At 44.3% G+C, this 20,919-nt stretch overlaps 1 protein-coding gene across 6 annotated transcripts in view; it reads left to right on the top strand.

Annotated features, from left to right (window-relative positions):
• The first annotated feature begins 7,374 nt into the window (after window positions 1–7,374).
• The window catches only part of FAM168B (family with sequence similarity 168 member B), a 223,469-nt gene continuing 209,924 nt past the window's right edge, over window positions 7,375–20,919 (top strand). For 2 of the 6 annotated variants that reach the window (XM_085634617.1, XM_085634615.1), the window contains exon 1: window positions 7,376–7,607. The gene's annotated coding sequence lies outside the window, so the exon portion shown is untranslated. Of the gene's footprint in view, window positions 7,608–7,668; window positions 7,706–9,375; window positions 9,414–20,919 lie in introns of those variants that run through there. The other 4 variants (XM_085634614.1, XM_085634613.1, XM_085634612.1 and 1 more) reach the window with 4 other exon arrangements.

Raw genomic sequence — 20,919 nt, 5'->3', positions numbered from 1 at the left:
AGATATTGAATTACAGGCACTAATAAATGAATCATTAAGTAATCCAAGTAGCAGGACTGATTATACGAATAGGATTGAAGATGATATCCAAAGCCCATTAATGTTAAATGAGCTTACTAGTCCTATTAAACCTAAGCTTCATTTGTCCGTTTTATCCTGGAACCTTGCAGGAATTGGCAACAAAATGCACTGTCCTGAGTGGTGCATCTTTGTTGATCAGTTCGATTTAATATTATTTCAAGAGTCGTGGTCAATGGACCCGGTTTATCGCTTGGGTTTCCTTAATTTCTACGTACCTGCTACCAAAAAAGCTAAAGGTCGTCCCTCAGGAGGCTTGATAATTTGGATCCGCCAATCCCTTCGCTGTAAAATTGACCAACTTAGTTCTCAATCTAGCGACATTCTGTCATTAAATATCACCTGGCCTAATGACCAGGGATTGGCTATAGCAAATGTTTATGCTAGAGGGACGGTTGGAGGCTCCTCATCAGACGTAATATCTGTCTTAGACCAACATCTCTCTGTATTACCATCGGAGAAGCCTATTTTAGTAGGTGGGGATTTTAATACGACGTTCGAACCTCTTGGTTCGGAGGATCAGTTCCTAGCAGAAGAAGAAGATAGTAAGTGGGGGGTTCCCCAGCTGGAACTACCCCCGGTCAAGAGGTGGACTGCCATGGCCATTCAATTGAAAGCACTTTGCCTAGAGAGAGGGCTTAGGGCTGCTAATGGACGTACTCGGTCAGATCGCCAGGGGGCAAATACGTTCGACAATGGCAGATCTACTAGTCGTATTGATTATTTCCTAGTGGATATAAGGATTTGGCCTAAACTAAACGATATGACCATAATCAAACGAGATGACAGTGATCATAATGCCCTTCACTTGGAATTACAAACCTTTAATGAGCCCACAGAACTAGGAAATAAAGATGGGAAAACTAGCCTGGATGTTGTTGTATCAAACAACATGAGGCATGTTAAATGGGACAGATTTATAGAGAAGCCCGAAGAACTAGAAGATCTTAAAAAAGTGGTAACTGATGAAGTGGATAAATTGTTTACACAAGCATCTGGAAACACATTTTTATCATCAATGGATGAGGTCCATACCACTTTTTTTCTAAATCTCCCAAAAAAATTTAAAAAGCCCCTAGTGGGTGGAAAATCCAATAAGGACAAACAACCTATGGCGGGATGGTTCAATAAATCTTGTAGAACAGCTCGCCAGAGTTTAAGTTTGGCCCTTAGATCAAAAAACATGGATAGTGTGAGATCTGCTAGAAAACTATATAAGTATACACAGCTAAAGGCTAAGAAGGAATGGGACGAGGATCATTGGCAGGATCTGAAAGCAGCTTGCATGTCGAAGGACCAAAAGAAGTTTTGGGCGATAGTAAAATGGGACAGAGGCGGGGTTGCACCATCTCCCCAAAATAATGTGGCAATAAACCAATGGGTTGATTTTTTCAAACCACAATATGCTTCAGTCTCGCAAGAAGGAGAGTACTCACCCCCTCCGGTCATTTATTTTCAAACGCAGGTGTTCACGATTAAAGATATAAATTTAGCATTAGATTGTATAACCAGGGGCCGTGCCCCCGGGATGGACGGAATACCTGCGGATGTATTTTTAACTGATAGATTGTCCTGGTGTCAGTATTTCCAATATCTAGCAAATTCTATTGCTATGGGGGCGCCTATACCCCCCTCATGGAAAGGGGCTGAAATAATCCCAGTTTTTAAGAAAGGGGACAAATCATTACCCAGTAACTATAGACCTATCAGTCTCATAGATTCTGCCCAGAAACTGATAGGTCGATTAGTGCAAAATAGATTACATACCTGGATTGAAGAAAATAACATTCTGTCTCCCTTTCAGGCTGGGTTTAGACCATGTACTAGTTCGGTTGACCAAGTATTCTATTTTTTAGCACTCTACTGGAGGAATGTAAAGCTAACCACTGGGACCCTTTATGCGGTTTTTATAGATTTAAAATCCGCATTTGATCTGGTACCTCGCTCCAAATTATGGAGGGTTCTCGACGAAGCAGGGATTGCTCCAGAACTACTAACACTACTCGTCCGCTTGCATGAAAACAATTATGCACGAATAAGGTGGGGAACGCAGGGGGAGGTTACTGACACATTCCCTGTAGAGCGTGGTGTTCGGCAGGGATGTGTCCTGGCGCCCACGTTGTTCTCCCTATTTATTAATGGCATTGTAGAACATCTGAGTCGTTCGCCCACAGACGCTCCCGTATTGGCTGGAACCCGCGTACCTGTCCTCATGTTCGCGGATGACACACTGATAGTTTCACGGACACCTAGTGGCCTGCAGAAGGCGCTAAATGCATTCGGTGAGTTTTGTCGAGAACGTGGTCTTGAAATAAACACCTCCAAAACAAAGTTCATGTGCTTAAATAAGAGGAAAAATTTTAGAGGCGTTATTAAATTCAATGACACTCCGTTGGAACAAGTAGAGGCATTTACATATTTAGGGATATCCCTCCAGAACAATATGAAGTGGACAAACCATATTGATATGGCTGCCCTAAAATTCCATCAGCTAGCGGGGGCAATTGTCTCAAAATATAAAACATCCCTGACCAAACCTATCACTCCAGCCTTAGAGATTTATAATATGAAGGCTATTAGTGCCGTATTATATGGTTCAGAATTATGGGGTTTTGGCAACCTGAAACAACTAAGTCTAGCTGAAAACAAGTTCTTACGTTGCCTAACGGGAGTTCCCCGAAGTACCCCAATGATTCCATTAGCCTATGATCTAGGCAGGAAAAGAATTGAGGATTTGGCACGATTGCGCCCACTCCTTTATTGGAGACGTATCATGGTCACACCGGAATTGGCCCACTATGCTACTGCCCTAAAAGACATTATTAGGGCTGACCAATTTCATTCTATAGCATGGCTTAAAGAAATCAGAGACTTATTAATAAAATTAGATCTGGGGCATCTATGGGATGATTCAAATGGGTTAAAATTTCCTCCTAAGTCTGCACTCAAAAAAATGTACTGGGATATGATTACAACATCTGTTATTATCACTGGCCAGAATACCAATCTAACAGGACGATATCTCGACACCAAAAGTATTCCATCTTGTGAGGCTTTTTGGGATTACATAGAGAGGCCTTTTGATAGAAAACTGTATTTTCAGTTTCGAATTGGGACTCTCCCTGTCAAAACATTTACTCAGAATTGGCTACCCAACCATGATAATTGTTGTCCTCACTGTCGAGATTTGATTGAAGATGCTGGTCATTTATTATTTGTTTGTCCATTGTATGTCATTCCACGTCGCAGATGGATAAAACCAGTATGTTTAAATTTGGGAATACGTAGATACAAGGATGCCTTGAGGATACTCGAATCTGATTGCACTCCATATTTGGTTATTGCCGTAGCAAAATTCTTGGGTTGGGCCTGGGTTATACGTTCACGCACTCTAAAAATGTTAGAAGAAGGATAAAGAATATCTGACACCAAGGACATTGATCTATTTTTAACATAAGCTTGCTTTTAATTGCTGTTATTAATTCATCGGAACTATTCGCCAGCATCATGGTTTAATGTATTTTTAAGATTGTATATTGTTTTAAAAATAGTATTTATATTTATTGTTAGGATGTAAATATGCTTTTATGACAATGCTGTCGAATAAAGCTTTGAATTTGATTTGATTCTAATGTTAACCCCTTGCTAATCCCTCTATGTGCTTGTATTTATCTAGCATATAGCAACATTTAAAGCCATTATATTCACCTTTTCGATCTCATCAGGAACGCAAACATCACAAAAGCAATATATATCATGTAATATTCTATTATCACATATACTATTGTTAATATGCGTACAGATTTTAGTTAAAAGAGTTATTTAGCCATGCAATTGCAAATCCCATGTGTAGTTCAAGTTTTAAAAATGTTGATTAGTATACATGGAATACTCGTTTAATATTATTATAGTTAATAGATTATATAATTAGTATTTTCATGCAAAAATAGAGGAGATATACAAAATTTTGCACTACCTGCTCCATCACCTGAAGCAGCTGCAAAACATCAAAGTCACCTGATCGTATTCTCCACCCACCGGAATACTAGTGCTCACACCAACTACAATACCCACAATCCACCTTGCGCGAATTGCAAAATGTGTGCTCCCTGCGTGTGTCAAAATTCTACAAAAGCTTTTTAATTAAAGTTTTTACTGTTTTCCTACAGAGACTACAGACTCTAATTTGTTGTGTGTAGTAACAGCACCCACTGGATTAAACACACACAACATTAAAGGATTTACTTTACATTGACTTCTTACGCTGCCTGTGGAACATGACAACAAACTGAAGTAACAAAGGTTATCCAGTGAAGCTTGCCATGAAGTCTCAAGAATACTGAAGAAATTGAAACTTGTAATCATTAAAGAGGTGAGCATGGCCTCAAACTTAACGCTTTCCTTTGTACACCTGAGAATGCAACAGATTCTAAAGACAGGCTATGATGTGCTGTTTGGAGGAAATTACCTCTGAACACATCGCCTGCACAAATAAGGTTGGAATTTGGCATTTCCAAACAGTCTCTGGATCGGAGGTGGCTTTTAGGACTGGCTGTCATAGGTTTCGGTCAGCTCCAGAGGGTTCCTTGGGAGGCCACCTTTGGCAGGAACTGAAACTCAGGCCAAACTCTCTGTCAAGTGTCTACTTAAACCAGACCTTGAACCTACTCGGCTTAACAAATACCTGGGATTTATCGATTGGTCATCTACAGAGATTTAAAAAGAAGTATGGAATTAAGGATTCAGCTGCTGGTGGAGAGGCTGGAATTGCTTGAGAAGTCATCACATGCCGTGCTTATACTGTTGCAACTGTGCGCAAAAACAATCTTGTCTAATAATTGACGGAAGGCTCTGAATCTGCACCAACAAGACCGTGCTGACGCCCACTTTACCGACTCGGGCAAGACTTTTAAGCCTGCAAATTAGTATTTATTTTTCAAAAATGGTTTTATAAACCGACACCCTGCACTTAACGTTTCTTGATGTTTCCTAATGCCTTTACCCTTCTCAGATTTGACACTTTATTTACACTTACCGAAATATTTGTAATTAATTTTTAACTGACGAGAGAAAATGGGTCATTTTATGTGTATCGTACTGATATTCTATTAATGCATCATATTGCAAATGTTTTTATTAATTATGCAATAAATAACTACTTATGTTATGAGTTTAGCCGTTTTTCCACTACTAGGACATGCAAAACTCAAAAGTACATGTCCTACCTTTTAAATACACTGCACCCTACCCATAGGGCTACCTAGGGCCTACCTTAGGAATGGCTTATGTGTAATAAAAGGGAAGCTTTGGGCCTGGCAAGTAGGTTACCTTGCAAGGTAGAAAAGACAGTTCTACAACTGCCAACACAGGCTCTGCAGTGCCAGGCCTGAGATATGTTTAGAGGGCTACTGAAGCGGGCGGCACAAGCTATGCTGCAGGTCCACAAGTAGAATTTAATTTAAAGGCTCTGGGCACACATAGTGCAATTTACTTGTCACTTGGAGATATATAAAACTGCAACAAAAAAATAAATGAAATATGCCAATTGTAGGCAAGTCAGTGTTACTGCTGGAGCGGGTTGTGCAAAATTTTGTATACCCACCCCATTTTGCATGTCATTTTTATTAATTAGATTAATTAATTAATTATAATCGTACTAATGGTTTGGAGTGATGTGAAAATAACTAACCAACCTTACACGTGGGATTTGCATCTGCATGGCCTAATTAATTACGTAAACTAAATTTCGTACACATACTAATGATAGATAATTAGAACATTGCATGATATATGTTGCTTTAGTGATGTAATTGTGATTCGTGCTTTATTTTGTAAGTATAACCCGCAATGAGTGTTGCTTTTGCTAGATAAATACACACACATATGGGTATTAGCGAGGGAATAACATTTAATTATTCATTTCTATGTATTAATTACGTTTTTGTGTTTCTTTGCTTAAGTTGACCATTTTGGCCTGCCAAAAGATGGCTGACTTTGGTGACTAACCCGACTGCCAACGCTGAACAAGGCTTGGGTGAAGTGCGCCTGCGCTGACAAGATACACAGTGGCCTGGACCTGACCCCAGATGAACATGTACCTTTCAAGGACAGTCTGGGACGTCGTCCAAGTATTCCGAACAAAGACTGTTGTGTGAACCGGAACTGGCAAGGGTCATAACCCAAAAGACACTTTTGTGAGAACCCAAAAGGATGATCCCTGATTGTCCAATCAGCGAACTCGGATGCCCAAATTTTGTTACTTGTTATCATCAATTTTACTTAAAATTATGGTAGAATAGAGGGGTAATTAGAGATTCGTCGGAGCGCGCTTTTCGATTTCCTGATGATATGCTGACGGAGAGGACGGTGACACTGCAGGACAGCTGTTAGCCTAAATCTCTGACGGACTGAATTAATGCCCAAATTCCTGATGAACTTAACCTGCTAAATTGATGGGCATAGAATTGCGAGACTACCAGATTTGACAATAGAGGACGACTTTAGCCAGAATAGGTAAATATGAATGGCAACTTGATCAAATGAATGATTTAATCTGCAATTTTAATATAAAATTGGATTTGAACATCTACAGGAATGAGTTGGGTTGTTTATTCATTGAAATGTGTTAATGAAAAGGTTAATTAGAGTATTGATATTTCACCAAAATACAACTAACAGATCCGTCCCGGTTAGGAGGATATTACCAAATGTGGAATCTAGGGCCTAATGAGTATGAGAAGGGTTTGTAGGTTTGTTGCTCATTAGGGTAAAGTGGTATCTTCCTCCCTCATTATCCAGCGTTTGGAAGGAATAATCTCCTCTCGCAGGGACTAATGGTAAGTGTGTGTTGGTGTTATGGGCCCCACCAGCGAATGTATAGATAGTATGTGTGTGTGTTAGATCTTTTAGTCCGTGGCATTAGGGAGGGATTTTGTATTCCGCGCTGCATCATTACCAGGTTTCAGGGGGAGAGAATATGCGTTGGTTGGGAGTAGTAAAGTGCACTGCCCAGAGTCCTAAAGTCATATAAACGAGGTCAGGAAAAAAATGGAAGAGAAAGGTAAAAAATTGGACAGTGACCCTGCAGAAAATAGCGCCCTGAAAATACAATTACAATACTAAAATATTAAGGTAGAAGATTGAAGCGATTAAAGCTTGAAGGTGTACAAATTAGAGTTGTCAATCAATAGAAGAAGGACGAAAGAACTATAATTTCTTCGTGGGTCGCCCATATTGGAACGGGAAAAGCAGAAACCATAGAGATGTCACGGGCAGGTGGCCTAAACGGAAGTGATGCCACTATTGGAGCCCTCCCCCGCCTCTCCCTCCCATTCTTTCTCCGTCTGTCTATCTCCCCCTTCAGTTTGTTGCTGCGCAGTCACCGTCGAGCCGTGGAAGAAAGAGGTTGAATCGCATCCGCGGACTATTCAAGCGATTGATAGCCTACGCCGCTCCTCCCTCCCCCCCCGACCGAGGAAGAGGCGCAAAACATTCCGGGGGGAAGAGGAGGCGCCTCCGTGAGATTTAAGGTAAAGGTGGGGGGCGGGGACCGGTGGAGGCGGGAGGGCCAGAGAAGAGGGAGGCGGGGCACTACGGGAGGACTTGGCGGAGAGCGGATTTGTACACGGTGTGGGAGGCCTCCCTTCTCTTCAAGAACCTTATAGTCACCTAGACGATGTATATGGGTTGCATCTGCCCCCTCACCAGTGTGTTTTATAGAGAACTCTTACCTTTGTAAAACAGGTGTATGATGAAGGATATTAGGGCCTGCATGGAACCGGTATTTGGATGGCTGCAGGGAGCTGAAGCCATTTTAAATTGTCATAGAACTGGAAAAAGGGAGGGGTTAATACGAGGATGTCACGTGTGGTTGTATGTGTGAGCCCAGACAGATTGTCTTATTGACACTTATGGACTAAGGGCCTTGTGTTGTCATGGGAGGGAAACGCTATATAAATACAGTGTATCTTACTGCCATTCCGTGTACCCCGTCCCGTGCTTTTTGGTTAAAAAAAAACTCAGTGCCTCTTTATATTTTATATTCTTTTGGTGCCGCCAAGATTATTTTTTTTAATCTTTTGGAGAGCGAGTTCGAACGCTAGTAGGCATGGTCTTTACTTCAGTGCTCCATTGCTGCTCTTCACCACCAGGACTTTCTGCCTCTGGCCTTCCATCACTCAACGGTTGTGGCCATGATTTGGAGGAGGGATCGGAGCCTCATTGGATGCACCTATTCTGGTTATGCTGCAGCAGTATACTAATACACGCCTCTAGATTAACGTCGATTGTTTGGCTTTGAGAGCGGATGGAACCCCCTGTCCATGTCTCAGTTAAGCAATCTTGTTTAAAACGCACAATGTTGCTGATTAGTTATGTCATTTTAAAACACCTACCAACGTTGCGAATCTCCCCACCCACAACACAAGAGGTAGCCGCGCTAAGCTTGTCCCGCGCCGCCCTGACACAGGAAACCCTATTGGAAACCGGAGTACTTTACTTGTCCCAATCGACATAAGATTCTTCATTAGAGTCGGCAACACCCCGACATTTTTTGCAGTTAAGCACCTTTAAAAGTGCCCCTATTTCTGATAGATGCAATACTTAGGTTTATTAAAAAACTTTAGCAATGTTTAAACGTCAGGTGAAAAGAATCGAGGCATACATGTATCTCGTTTCTTTGTACAGTGCTTGTACGACCGCATAGTTATTAAATCTGCCGTGCTTAGTATGTCGGTTGAAAACAAGAGGGGGCTCTCACCGCCAAACATGTCCATGTTGGAGGATAGATTGCTATTCCGTAAATAGTTTTTATGGACCTCTCTGCCTGTCTTGCTGGTGACTTCATTTTCAATGAAAATATGAATTTGCTCAATTTGGCGTAGGTGCTATTCAAAGCATCCAGTAACTATCCTCTTACGCAGCTCGTGGCTGAGGATAAGCCGCTTTTACAGAAATATAGTGTAGCGCTTTGGTGATATAGTGATATTTAAGGACCTTTCCCGGGCTAGCAGTACTGCATCAGCAATCCCAAATTAACGGCCCTTGACATTAGCGACTTTAAGCACAGAGCAGAATCATTTGAAGACCATTCCAGCATTTGAGTTCGCTTGTGAATTGTCTCTTTTTAGTATAACTATAGGGGCACTCATGATAAACAGACATACTACTTTACGTCCTCATCCACAACATAAATGCTGCTAATTCCAACACTGCCATTTTCACCTGAACGTATCACTGCTTGGTTTTTCAAAGTCTCGCATCGTACTACCAACTAAACCTATCCCTTTGCTGTTATAGATGGGTTGCTGCGGCTGGAGAATTATTTGCTTGGAGGAGTAAGTACTGTCCATTGTATCGCCCTTTCTTATCTGCTCCACCTGGATGATTCAACCCTTCTGTGTTAAGTGAGACTATCTGTATGGAGTCTCTGCAACACGGGATACGAAGGAAAGCCGGATGGATAAAAGTTAGCAAAACCTATTGCAAACATTGTACAGAAGTGCCACCTGTGGGATGTGTCATGCAGCAAAGACAGGTTGAGTCAAACGAAATGGACATTGGTGATCAGATATGACTTTAGTATTGCATAAATAAGGAGGCAATTGTCGAAAGGTGGGAGGGAAGCATAAAGGTAGAGCCCACCATCTCTTGAACCCACCCCGACCAACCTGAAATGGGTACAACGTGGAACCCAAAGGAGGAGGCCACACTTCTCCAGTGCTCCACAAAATAAACACACAGATAAGCAAATGAGCCCAAGTGCGGATGAGCAAATAGAAGTGTGTAGCATAATGGGCACAGCTAGGATGATATGAGTGACTGAGCAATCCTACTATCTGGTGTATATGAGGCAATATAGAAGTTCAACACGAAAGGCAGTTCTTCCTGACCCTATGACTTGGAGGTGGGAGTCCCAAACAGTTCGATATCACAGTAATGTGAACATATCAGAAATGCAAAAAACACTTGTAGGAGAGGAAGACAAACCGTCTTGTAGGAGGAGGTTAAAACGATCCAAATCCATGTCATTATTAACATATGTGAAAGAGAAATGGGTATATCAAAGTAGACATCAAGAGGACAAGGCATGCTACAGGGCATTACGGTAACAATACCTTACAACATGCCTGAATTGAGGGAGAATGTTTCCAGCTTGGCCTCTTGGATGTTGTTCCACAAGGAAGATAGGTCCCAGTAATCATAAAACAGATGAGGTGAGCCGGTTTAGGTTGGGCCTGTAGCAGCGCGCATGCGCTGCTCTGGCGAGACTTCTTGTAGGGGTCTTTGAAAAGTTCACCACACGCTCGTACACACTCGTGCGTGTGGTGAGCTTCTCGTCACAGGCTATTGGCTTTTGCGTGTCTTTCTTAGAAAGACAGCTCGCAATTGGGCAAAGGCGGGCGCATGTCCTGCCTTTGCCTCACCCACGGCCTATTGCTTGCGGTTACCCGCTCAGGCACCATCTGGTTTGAATGATCGTGCCCAGACGCATGCGCGATAGTTCAAACCAAATGTCTGTGGCGCGCGCTCCACTCGCGTGCTTGTTCTAAAAGCAGTCAGCCTGGACCGGCATAGGGCTGCAAAATGCCGGGTAAGTTTTACCTTGTGCCCAGGTCATTCCCCAATAGAGGATCAGCCAGTGAAATTTACACTGACTGTAACTGACTAATTTGTTATTTTGCCGGCTGATCTGCAACGCATAACTGAATCGGCGGAGTTTGTTTTCTTAATCAGTGACTTATGTCTCCGCGCCCTGAAGCTATCTTAAGACGGAGATTGGCGCTTTATTAAACACCTAAGTAATATAGTTGGTGATAGGTTGCTTGTTATTAAATGAAATGTCCTAAGGCAATGTCTTAATGCGTAAATAAAATCACCTTGTAAAGAAAAAATGCACAGGCTTTAACTGTTTATTACCCTTAGTCACAATGTTATTCATGCTGTGCAGTGTTTTCAAAACGATTAATTATACGTTTTCGCGCAGGAATAGCGTTTAAAATCCATGGAACTATAAAACATAGATGGTAATTTGTAACTTTTCTTTTTAAATATGCCAGCTTTGGTTACTTTGCCATTTCATAAGGACACAAGCTATAGTACAGGAAAAGGCATCCATACCACAGTATGGTGGTGGATGGTAACGTACGAGTCGCTCTGCCGGCCCAATTGTTTAGAGCAAAGACTGCACGAAAACACTCGGGTTTGTTGCACAAGATTGGTCACAACACCTATTTGCAACCTCTGCATACATAATGTGACACACCGATGACCATGGGATGGTTTAGTAACCGTCCCAACAAGACACCTAGAAAAGAAAACCCAGCTATTTACTGATGGATGTACAACTAGTGATTTGTAGCGAAGTAAGTGTCATTTAACAGGCAGACTCCTGTCCAGTATGACCAATGACCGGGGGAGTATGCACTGCGCAGGCGTGGTCTTGTGGCCGAAAGAGTGGGGGGAAGAGGTTTATTGTTATTTCTAAACGTGCACGTTGTTGAGACAACCGCATGGCCGCTATACCTCGTGCACAAAATTATCAACATGGAACGTTCTTGAGATAAAAAAAATATGGTTGGGAGGTGTGTGCATTCATCCTCATCCTCAATCAACAGCAATAAGATTGACACCCCAGCCAGCCCCAACAACACAACCAGGGAGGAAATCTACCTCTAGCAGAGAAATGACACCTGCTGCACGAGATTCCCAAGAACACACATGTGAAGATTATCGGGCTAGGAAGCAGTCCATGAATTAATCACTACGGAGGGAGCAAGGGACGGTGCTATTTTAGAGTAGTGTGCATGATGAGAAAACGAAATGTTTCAAGTATAAGGATATAAAGGTTACAAATATCTTACCTTACTAGAAGTCTTTCTTCACCCGAGAAAAAACAAGTGACAGGTTACATATCGCCACACACTGTATAAAATTCAGAATTCGTTTTGGAAGGTGGTCAAAACAACATTATGCGTTTTTCCTCTCAAATTCAACCTTTAAAAATACGTGGACCAGCATAAACATCCTTCCTATAGAGCATCCAGTGGTGAACAGTAGACAACCTCAACATCTACTGTTACAAAAACACAGAAAAATAGACCGCCGTGGTAGCCTCATCACATCACGACCAGTGTGGCAGGATCGCCTACTGGTGCAAGCCTGCAGGGAATCTAGTCCCAAACTCCCTCCTGCTCTTGGCCATGTGTCCTTAGTTATAACATTGGCCGTGTAGCAGTTCTCCATCAGATTTAAAGGCAATATTACCACGGACGTGACCTACAAACCCAAAAAAGGTTCCAGATACCACACAAATTGGATTGGGTGTGAGAAGGGTTTGTGTGGGTATAATGAAAATGCTATCAGAAAGGTATCTCGCACTATTCACAAGAGTTCTTCTTTCGCATCTGAATATGTAAGCTATCTGTAGAGAGCACACAACCATATGGCCGTGTGACTTTAGTTCTGATGATCTCCATTCCATGTAAATTTATTTCTAAAGCAAACTCCAAACAAAGAAGGACTACAGAGGCGTGCAACTCATCAGATACGTCCAAGGACCTCTGGACAAAACGGACAATTTTGGAAAAATACTTTCGAAACAATGAATATCAAAGCACATGAAGGGCACAACAACCATAGAAATTTTTATTATAAACATGTCTGCAAAAACCTAAGACATGGTCTTCTGTCTGGAAGAGATAACACTGTGCATAAAATATAGAACTAAGAAGCTCGACACAACAAGAAATAATGCAGGTAGCTGTAAACCTTCCAAAAACAGCTTGAGACACATAAGATCCACTCTGTGTCACACTGTCAGTGTAGACAGAACACGGAAGTTCAAAATACATTCAGGATGAAAGTCACTGAATAGGACAGGGATCTAGGAATACATTGTACATTGAGGCTAAAACCTTGCTTGGTGACAAACTACCTCAGCACATTGACTCGCACAGCAAAGCAATCTCCATCAGAAAAGAAACAAACATTGGCTTAGCCAATAGGTCTCGCCTTTGGGACCTTATAAATGTTTGACCATGCAACGTGATGTTGCACCAAGGATAGTGTGCTGGATAACTAAACACTTATAAGGTGCCAAAGGCGAGACCTATTGGCTATGTCAATGCTTGTTTAAGTGATGTGGGGCCGGAAAATGATAAAGGAATTTTCATGGCCCGTAGCCTGGGTCTGAGCAAGAGGAATCCTTTCCTCGCTTGAACGGTGGTCTTGGAGTAGTCCTGCAATATAGCGATCTTGGTGTCCTTCCCAAGTGATGGATCTGTGTTTACGTATAAATTCCAGGATTAGTTTGACATGTTGATAATGCAAGGGTTTGCAGTTGATTGGTGTTGGTGGGCCAGTGGTGACAGAACTGTCGTTTTGGTGTGTGGGGATGCAATGAGCTCTCAAATTCTAAATGTTTGTCAAATGATATGTTCATGTTGTGAGGGAGCCAGTCTTCCAGAAACGCAGCACATGAGCCATATTTTCCATCACTGCCTTCAGGGAAAGCAAAAAATCTGATGTTACCCCTCCTGTCTCTCTTCAAGTTCAGCAATATCACATAGTATGGATGCTGATAGTTTGTGCAGCGAGCTGAGGTCTTTTTTTGCGGAGCGAGACTTGTCTTCAAGGTAGTTGATACGTTGTTCAGCTACTGATAATTTGTCAGTTATTTGCTTTGTCAGATTTCATTACAGCCACATCCTTCTAAATAAGGTTCATGCTGATTTAGGTCGTCAGAGCCAGTTGTAATACACCCAACAGATTTTCAAGAATGGTGTCCATTGTTCCTTTCAATTTGGTTTTGTCTTTGATCGGGATTCTGGTGCACGTTTTTTGTTGTTTTTGCAGAGTTTTATATAGCGCAAACTTGACCCGAATCCAATCAGGTATCAGAGCGCCTTACATAGCTCCAGTTACGTTACATTAGGGCACACATTCATTCTTTCTTAGGAACGGGGAGATTAAGTGATTTGCCCAGAATCACAGGATGTTCAGCGTCATTACCGAGACTCGAACCCAGTTTCCGAGGTCGAGCGCCCTAGCTGTTAGGCCAACTCCTCTCCCCGGTTTGGTCTGTTTCGGGCCTGGCGTGAAGTCTTTTTCCGTCATACTGTCGCTATGTGGTCCTCAAAGTGAGGAGTGAGCTGGTTATAAGGAAGGAGGTCCAACAGCTTATGTTCAGGGTTGTGAGCAGTCATCTGGGACCGGTCACATAGGATTGTTGAGCAGGCAGGTGTTAAGTGTTACTATAGCGACACATTGGTCGAGGTAGTTTCTGCAGGTCCTTCAGCGCATCTTTGATGCTATGGAGATAACTCAGGGGGTCCATGAACACCAATGCCAGGTAGTGCAGTTAGTTTCCAGGTATTTAAGGTATTATGTTCCAGTAATAAAACACATACCACCCCTGTAACAGCCATGTATAATAGGCAGTGTGCCTTTCAGTGCGTTTCAGAATTTGGTTCCCTTGTACTAGGCTCGCCAAGAGGAGAGGGGGCATTTATTTAAAAAATATTTTTTTTATTGGCATTTCTGAAGTACAACAGCAAAGAGCACATGTGGCGTACAAAAAGATAATGCATATGTCCATTTGATCCGATATCATGCGATATATCAACGGCAAATTCACAACCAATCTCTTAACCCCTTGTGTGCCCTTGACGGAACCACGCCGTCATGAGCCACGGGCACCGTGTGCTCATGACGGCGTGGTTCCGTCATGGAGCGTCCGCTCCTCCCACGCGGCTCGAATTCCCCGCCTGTGCGGGCGAATTAGAGAGTGGGCGGAGTCGTGACGGAACCACGCCGTTATGAGCACAGCTCGCCCGTGACTCATGACGGCGCGGTTCCGTCATGAGCACCGCGCCACCGTGCTGCCCCCAAACCCCCCCCCCCCCCCCAGCGCTGCGGCGGAATTCGCACCGCAGCGAAGGGGTTAAAGAAAAGAAAAAAACAATGCAGGGTTACATAAACGTATAAACCAGATGTTATGGGTAACTATATATACACTAGCCGTTTTATGAATTAGCACCTTATTAATTGACATCTTTGGCCCTGCTACATTTCCCCGGGCTTGTTGTTCTTTTTACTCTTAATCATGAATTTTAAGAAAACTTACTTTTAAATGCTCCTTTTTAGTGTGTATTTGTATACTGTTTTTAGCAAGTTATATCAATTTATGATAGTTTTTATTCGATCTATGTTGTACTGTACTTACTTTTATGATACCTTGCTATCGAATAAAGTATTATACTACTACTATATACAGTAGCTGGTGCATTGTGTGGGAAGAGCGCTAAAGCCTTTCAATCTGAGTTAAGGATGTGACAGTAGATAGGCACGGACTGGTTGCCAAATGTTTTTGAGTTTGGAGGCAAGGTGTCTCAGTGTTGCATAAACATCACTAGTGAAATCGCAATACATCAGGTCTCTAAAACATGCCTTCACAGCCAAGGTTGTAAGCCTCCCCCCCCCCCCCCCCCCCTGCAACAAGGCGATAGTCGTAAAGCGGCGTATTCCAATTCCCAGTGGGTGGACATATTCCAGCAAAGCCAACAGTGGGGAGGGTGATAACTCTTGAGTTCACCATCAGCGTTAGATGCTCAAAGGACGGGGGGGGGGGGTAGTTCCACGCCAGGTGGATGAAGTCAGCATGCTGTGCCGCACATTTCCGACAGTTGTCAGACCTAGTGGAATCCTTTTTAGCAAGAAGCTCGGGGTAACATAGGACCTATGTATATATTTAAAGTGGAGAAGCTTATTCCTGTATGTCCACATTTTGCCTGTCAATGGATGCCCTAAATCCGCCCCCGCACACCACCGGGTGAAGAGACTGGGCAACGTGGTACAACCGGGAGACCAAGTGAGTGCTATCAGCGATGTAACTATTGTGGATAAGGGAGAGAAATCCTGCGGCTCAAGCACTGAGGGGCGTATTGCAGCAATTAGAGAGGCCCTAGTCCTGTGTATTAGAAATCTGTCTCTATTCTCCACCATGTCCGTGACCGATCGCACCTAACTCTCATTAAACAAATCCCCAACTACCTGAATTTGGCTGCGTGAAAGTGCATGTTGCGTTAGGCTTTCAGTGGTCGGGTATACTACGGATTGATTGATGGTGGCAAATGCAGGGAGTACATGCGGTCAGCCTTTAAATATTGATGAAGTCTATCCCAGGCCCAGCAAGTGGCTTGTAATATGTGGATTTTCGTTGGTGTCCTTGTGAGGCTCTTCGGTAAGATAGCAGAGGGGAGCAAGGGCGATCCTGAAAATGCCCAGGCTTTAGATACTGCAGGAGAATGCTCAGGCTTTAGATACTGCAGTCGCGCTTCAGGGTGGTACTAAAAATAAGCATAGTCTGCCACCAAAAATAAGCATAGTCTGCCTGTGCTATGAGATGATACAGGTGTAAATCCGGTACTCCAAAACCGCCTCGCGTAAAAGGCAATGCGAGTGTCTGCCACCCCACCCGTGCCCGTCCCCCCCCCCCCAGCCCAAACCAGCCGATTCAACAGGCCTCTAAGTGTCTCAAAAAAACATAGTTGTAAGCGGAATGGGGATATTTAAAAATAGATCAAGTAGGCGCGGCAAAACCACCATCTTGATGATGGCTATTCTGCCAGAAATTAACAATGGAAGCATTATCCAGCGGTCGATATGTGTGGATAAATGGTCCATGGCAGGGCCGTAATTAATATGGATCACTTCAGAAGCTGTGCTATGCAGCAGGATACCGCAGTATCGGGGGGGGGGGGTGTTTGTCGCATCAGCGAAGCAGGAAATCAAACGCAAAAGGCAGGGTAGCATCAGTCAATGGAAAGACTTCTGATTTTGACAAGTCCAGAAAAAATTCCTAAACGTACCACCATTATTGGAGAAAGATTAACAGCCGGGTCTCGCACGAAAAGCAGAATGTCATCACATAAAACAAGGCCAGAAGAGGACCACAATAAAATCTTAATTCCCCGCTGGAGATGGCCCTCCAGCAGGTGTCTCAGTAGAGGATCCATTGCAATTCTAAATAAAAGTGGCGAGACAGGGCATCCCTGCCTGATAGCCAGCAACAGGTCTTTGAGCTCTCCATTAAGACGAAGGCGCCATAGGATGGGTGTACAGAAGGCAGACCAGGGCACCGATATTGCCAGGAAAACCCACTTTGTTGAGTGTTGCATACAAAAAGGGCCACTCCAGGGAATCAAAAGCCTTTTCTGCATCTAGCTATATCACCACGGCTGGGAGTTCAGGGTTATTCTGGTTGATGACTGTAAATATCGTGCGCAAATTAACTATGGTCGATCTGTTGGGGACAAATCTTGTCTGAAGCTCTGAGATTATGCGATTGATAAGGAGCGATATACAGGTTGCAAGTACTTTTGCCAGGATTTTATAATCTTGATTTAACAGGGACCTATAGGAGGCATACCTATCAAGCGGTTTGCCTGACTTGAGCAGCATCAATACAATAGCCTCACGCATAGTGGGGGGAGCGCTCCCACCTCTAGGGCCTCGGCATAAACCTCCAAGAGTTTGGGAATTAGCAAGCTTTATAAGTCTTATAGACTACACATGTGAGTCAGATCATGCGCCCCTGGTACAGACTATCAAGGTTATCTATGGCTTGGGATATCTCATCTTTGCAAATAGGAGAGGCTAAAATTTGCTGATCACCGCCCTCCATCCATAGCATAGCGACCTCCTCCAAGTAGTCGGAGAGGGAATGATCGACAGGCGGAGAACTTGTTGCATATAGTCGGGCGTAGTAAGGGAGAAAAGCCGTGCGTATGTCCTCGCCTTGAGTGATCTGGGCACCATCATCTAAATACAGTTGTGATGTATGTGGCCTGCTGACGGAGTCTGCGCAATCTAGCTAGAGTCTTCCCCAGTCTCTTTACCTCTCCATACACCGGGGCACACGTGTACTCCCCCCCCCCCCCCCCCCCCCCCATATAAGCTCTCACAAGTGGCGAGCTCCTGAAACTCTTCCATAAGCCTCGCGCACTGATGCAGTGGATGTGGCAAGCCACTTGAGGCTTCCTGAGCTTTGAGTTCCCACAGTGCCCCTCTGTGACATCTAGGTCCTGATGTATAGCGCGTTGAACTCCCGCCTGTTTAGAGATACAGATGCCATGCATGAATATTGTGAAGGCTTCCCATAAAGTAGCATATCGGGACACTGAGCCCGTAATTAATCTTTAAGTATTCTACAATTGCCTCTCGCACTTCGCTCTCAAACACTGCGTCAAGCAGCGCACCCGCTGGGAACCGCCATAATCTGTGTGGGCGCACAATACTGGGCAAAGTCAGTATCAAAATTGTCGGACAGCGGAAGGGGGAAATCGGTCGGTTGAGAATTTATCAAAAGGTATCGAAGTTAAATATCAGTGATCTATACGAGATCATGTACTGCGCGTCGCAGAATAAATAGAACGCTGTATCGGTCGGATGCTGGTGCCGCTAGGCGTCAGTCAGTGCTTTTGCAGCAGGTGCTGAAGCTCGTCTGTAGAGTGTGATTTAGTAATGCGGCCTGCGCCAGGGGTGTCTGATGAAGAGCTGGAAGTTCAGGTTGACCTGTGAAGGGCCACATCCTGTTCGCGATAATTAAGGAGGCGCGCAATAATTATACGCGGGTGGGCCCGGAGACTAACCTAGGGGCATGAGAGCGATGTGCCCTCTCAACTGAAAATATTCCAGAAAAGGCATCCCTTCCAAAGAGGTCTGAGCAGCCGCACCACATAAGACTCCATGGGACTGTGTTGGTGGACTCTGCCACCCCGGAGATGCGCAGGTTGTTGCGGCTCGACCTTGGCTCCAGGTCTTCTGCTTTGGAGACTGTTGTTTTGAGGAGGCATTCCCCACAGCCCAGACATTTTTGTTCATGGCTGTCTGTGCATCCTCCGTATTGGAAATTTGCTTTTTGGCGGACTCCATGCGGGCCTCATGTTGCTCCAGGCGGCCATGCATGGTGTCAAGGCGTGCCCTCAGATTATCAAAATGTGCGTCAATGGCTGAAAAGCCAGCAAGCAGCTCCGCCATTATGGCCACTGTCCCTTCCATATGCGGCTGCTCCCCATCAGGCGAATCAGCGTGGTCTGCGGATCCCCTCGTACCGTTGTCGCCGCCCTCCCGTCAAGGAGTTTTAGTGGGCTTAAACAGCAGCTGCCGCTGCTTGGGGTCCCCTGACCCATAGTGAGGCAGGTAAGAGTTGGCAGCAGTCCTGAATTGCGGTCGCCAGATTAACAAAGGTGGAAGGGGGTGCTGGGCAGGATCGCAATCAGCAGAGAAGCTGTGGCGCAGGCCGCTATAGAGCTAGCAGGTAATGCCCAGCCACTCCCAGATCATAAATTGGGATTGATAGTTGGAAATTCAGTGGCAAATACCCCACTATTGAAACATGCTGTGGAAGGGCCTGGAAGGTAGTGATAGCCGTACCTGTGTTGCTTCCAATTTAAGTTCCAGGGAAACCATGTCTAAGCAGGAGCCCTGCTGTGCCTCAAATGCGTAGCAATGTTACTTAGCACCCAAAGCCCACCGCGCAGACTGCAGGAGGGCCGACTTCAATGGGGCACAGTGTCACTTCGGGGCGAAGAGAGGCAGTCAGATTAGTGCGGCCGCTGCAGAGTTCCACAATAAAGCTGCCATTTTGGTGCTTGATCAGGCCGTTTCCCGAGGAGAGGGGGTGTTTACTCTTAGATAGTCGATGTAAGGCCTGATGAGAGAAGTAAATAGGAGTAGGTGATTACGAAGAGAAGAGAAAAGGCCCTAGTCAAGTATCCATGAAGGACTGTTTGAGCGAATGTCTGTGTAGGATTGGCCAGACAGAGTGGTTTGAGTTGCCAATTACACTGCATTTGTGGGAAAATGTCTCCCATTTAGGAGCGGGGAAAGGAGATAGCCCTTCTGTGTCACCCGAGAGGGCGAGGTGTGGTCTGTTGAACCAAGTATACGCAGGCAGGAAAGTGAACAGGAGGCCTGCCTCATAGAGCCGTGCAGGGTAATCCTGGTAAAACCATTGCTGCTAAATTGGGCCCATCGGTGCTGCCAAATATGCTGAATATGCCACATTAGGCAGTAAATGTCACTAGTGTCACTCAAGAATGTGGGGAGGGAGGAAATCGGTGCTGAATCCTGTGTTTGTGGCATCATTTATTGGGGTCCTTCTGGATCATTACTTACAGCCTTGTTGCATTCCGGGATCTGTGCGCGGTACAGGCCATGTGCTGTCCTTGGCCGTGCATCTCTCCGCAGTAATAGGCAGGCAAGCGGTAGACCGGAGCTGCTTGTTCCATTCCTAGTGGTTACAGAGCCTTTCCTCTGTGTCGGGAGCACTGTTAACGCTTTAGGCTCGCAGCAGGGCCGAGATTGTGGCGCAGCGGAGACTGAGCTCACTCTTAGCCTGCCATTTCTGTTAGCGTCCAGTCCTGCCCCCCCACCCCCTTCCACACACACACTTTGCCTTCTTAATGCAGGTTCATTCACATTGGAGCCTGGAAGTATAGCAAATTTAGTACCAAGTTTATCCAGGTGAACAGGGAATTCATTTGTCAATAGAACAAGCTACTGTTGAGGTATCTCGACTGTAGTTGCTGCTTCCAGGGTGGATTTCACTTAATCTTATTTAATCTCACTTTTTATGCAGATGACACTTAAATAGTGGTCTCTGCTACCTAGCCAGGAGGCAGAATAGGTCAGAAATTCCATGACTGCACGAGGATAGTAAATACTTGAATGATGGGAAAATTGCTTAAATCTTAATTCCAGTAAGACAGAGATGATCATCTTTGGTAACAATGCAAACTTTTGGTCCCTGAGATAGTGGCCGGAAGAACTAGGGACCCT

Source organism: Triturus cristatus, chromosome 11 (genome assembly GCF_964204655.1).
Source record: "Triturus cristatus chromosome 11, aTriCri1.1, whole genome shotgun sequence".
NCBI classification, from domain to species: Eukaryota; Metazoa; Chordata; class Amphibia; order Caudata; family Salamandridae; genus Triturus; species Triturus cristatus.
The sequence above is the reverse complement of the archived record's forward strand: the minus strand, read 5'-3'. Positions and strand labels throughout refer to the sequence as shown.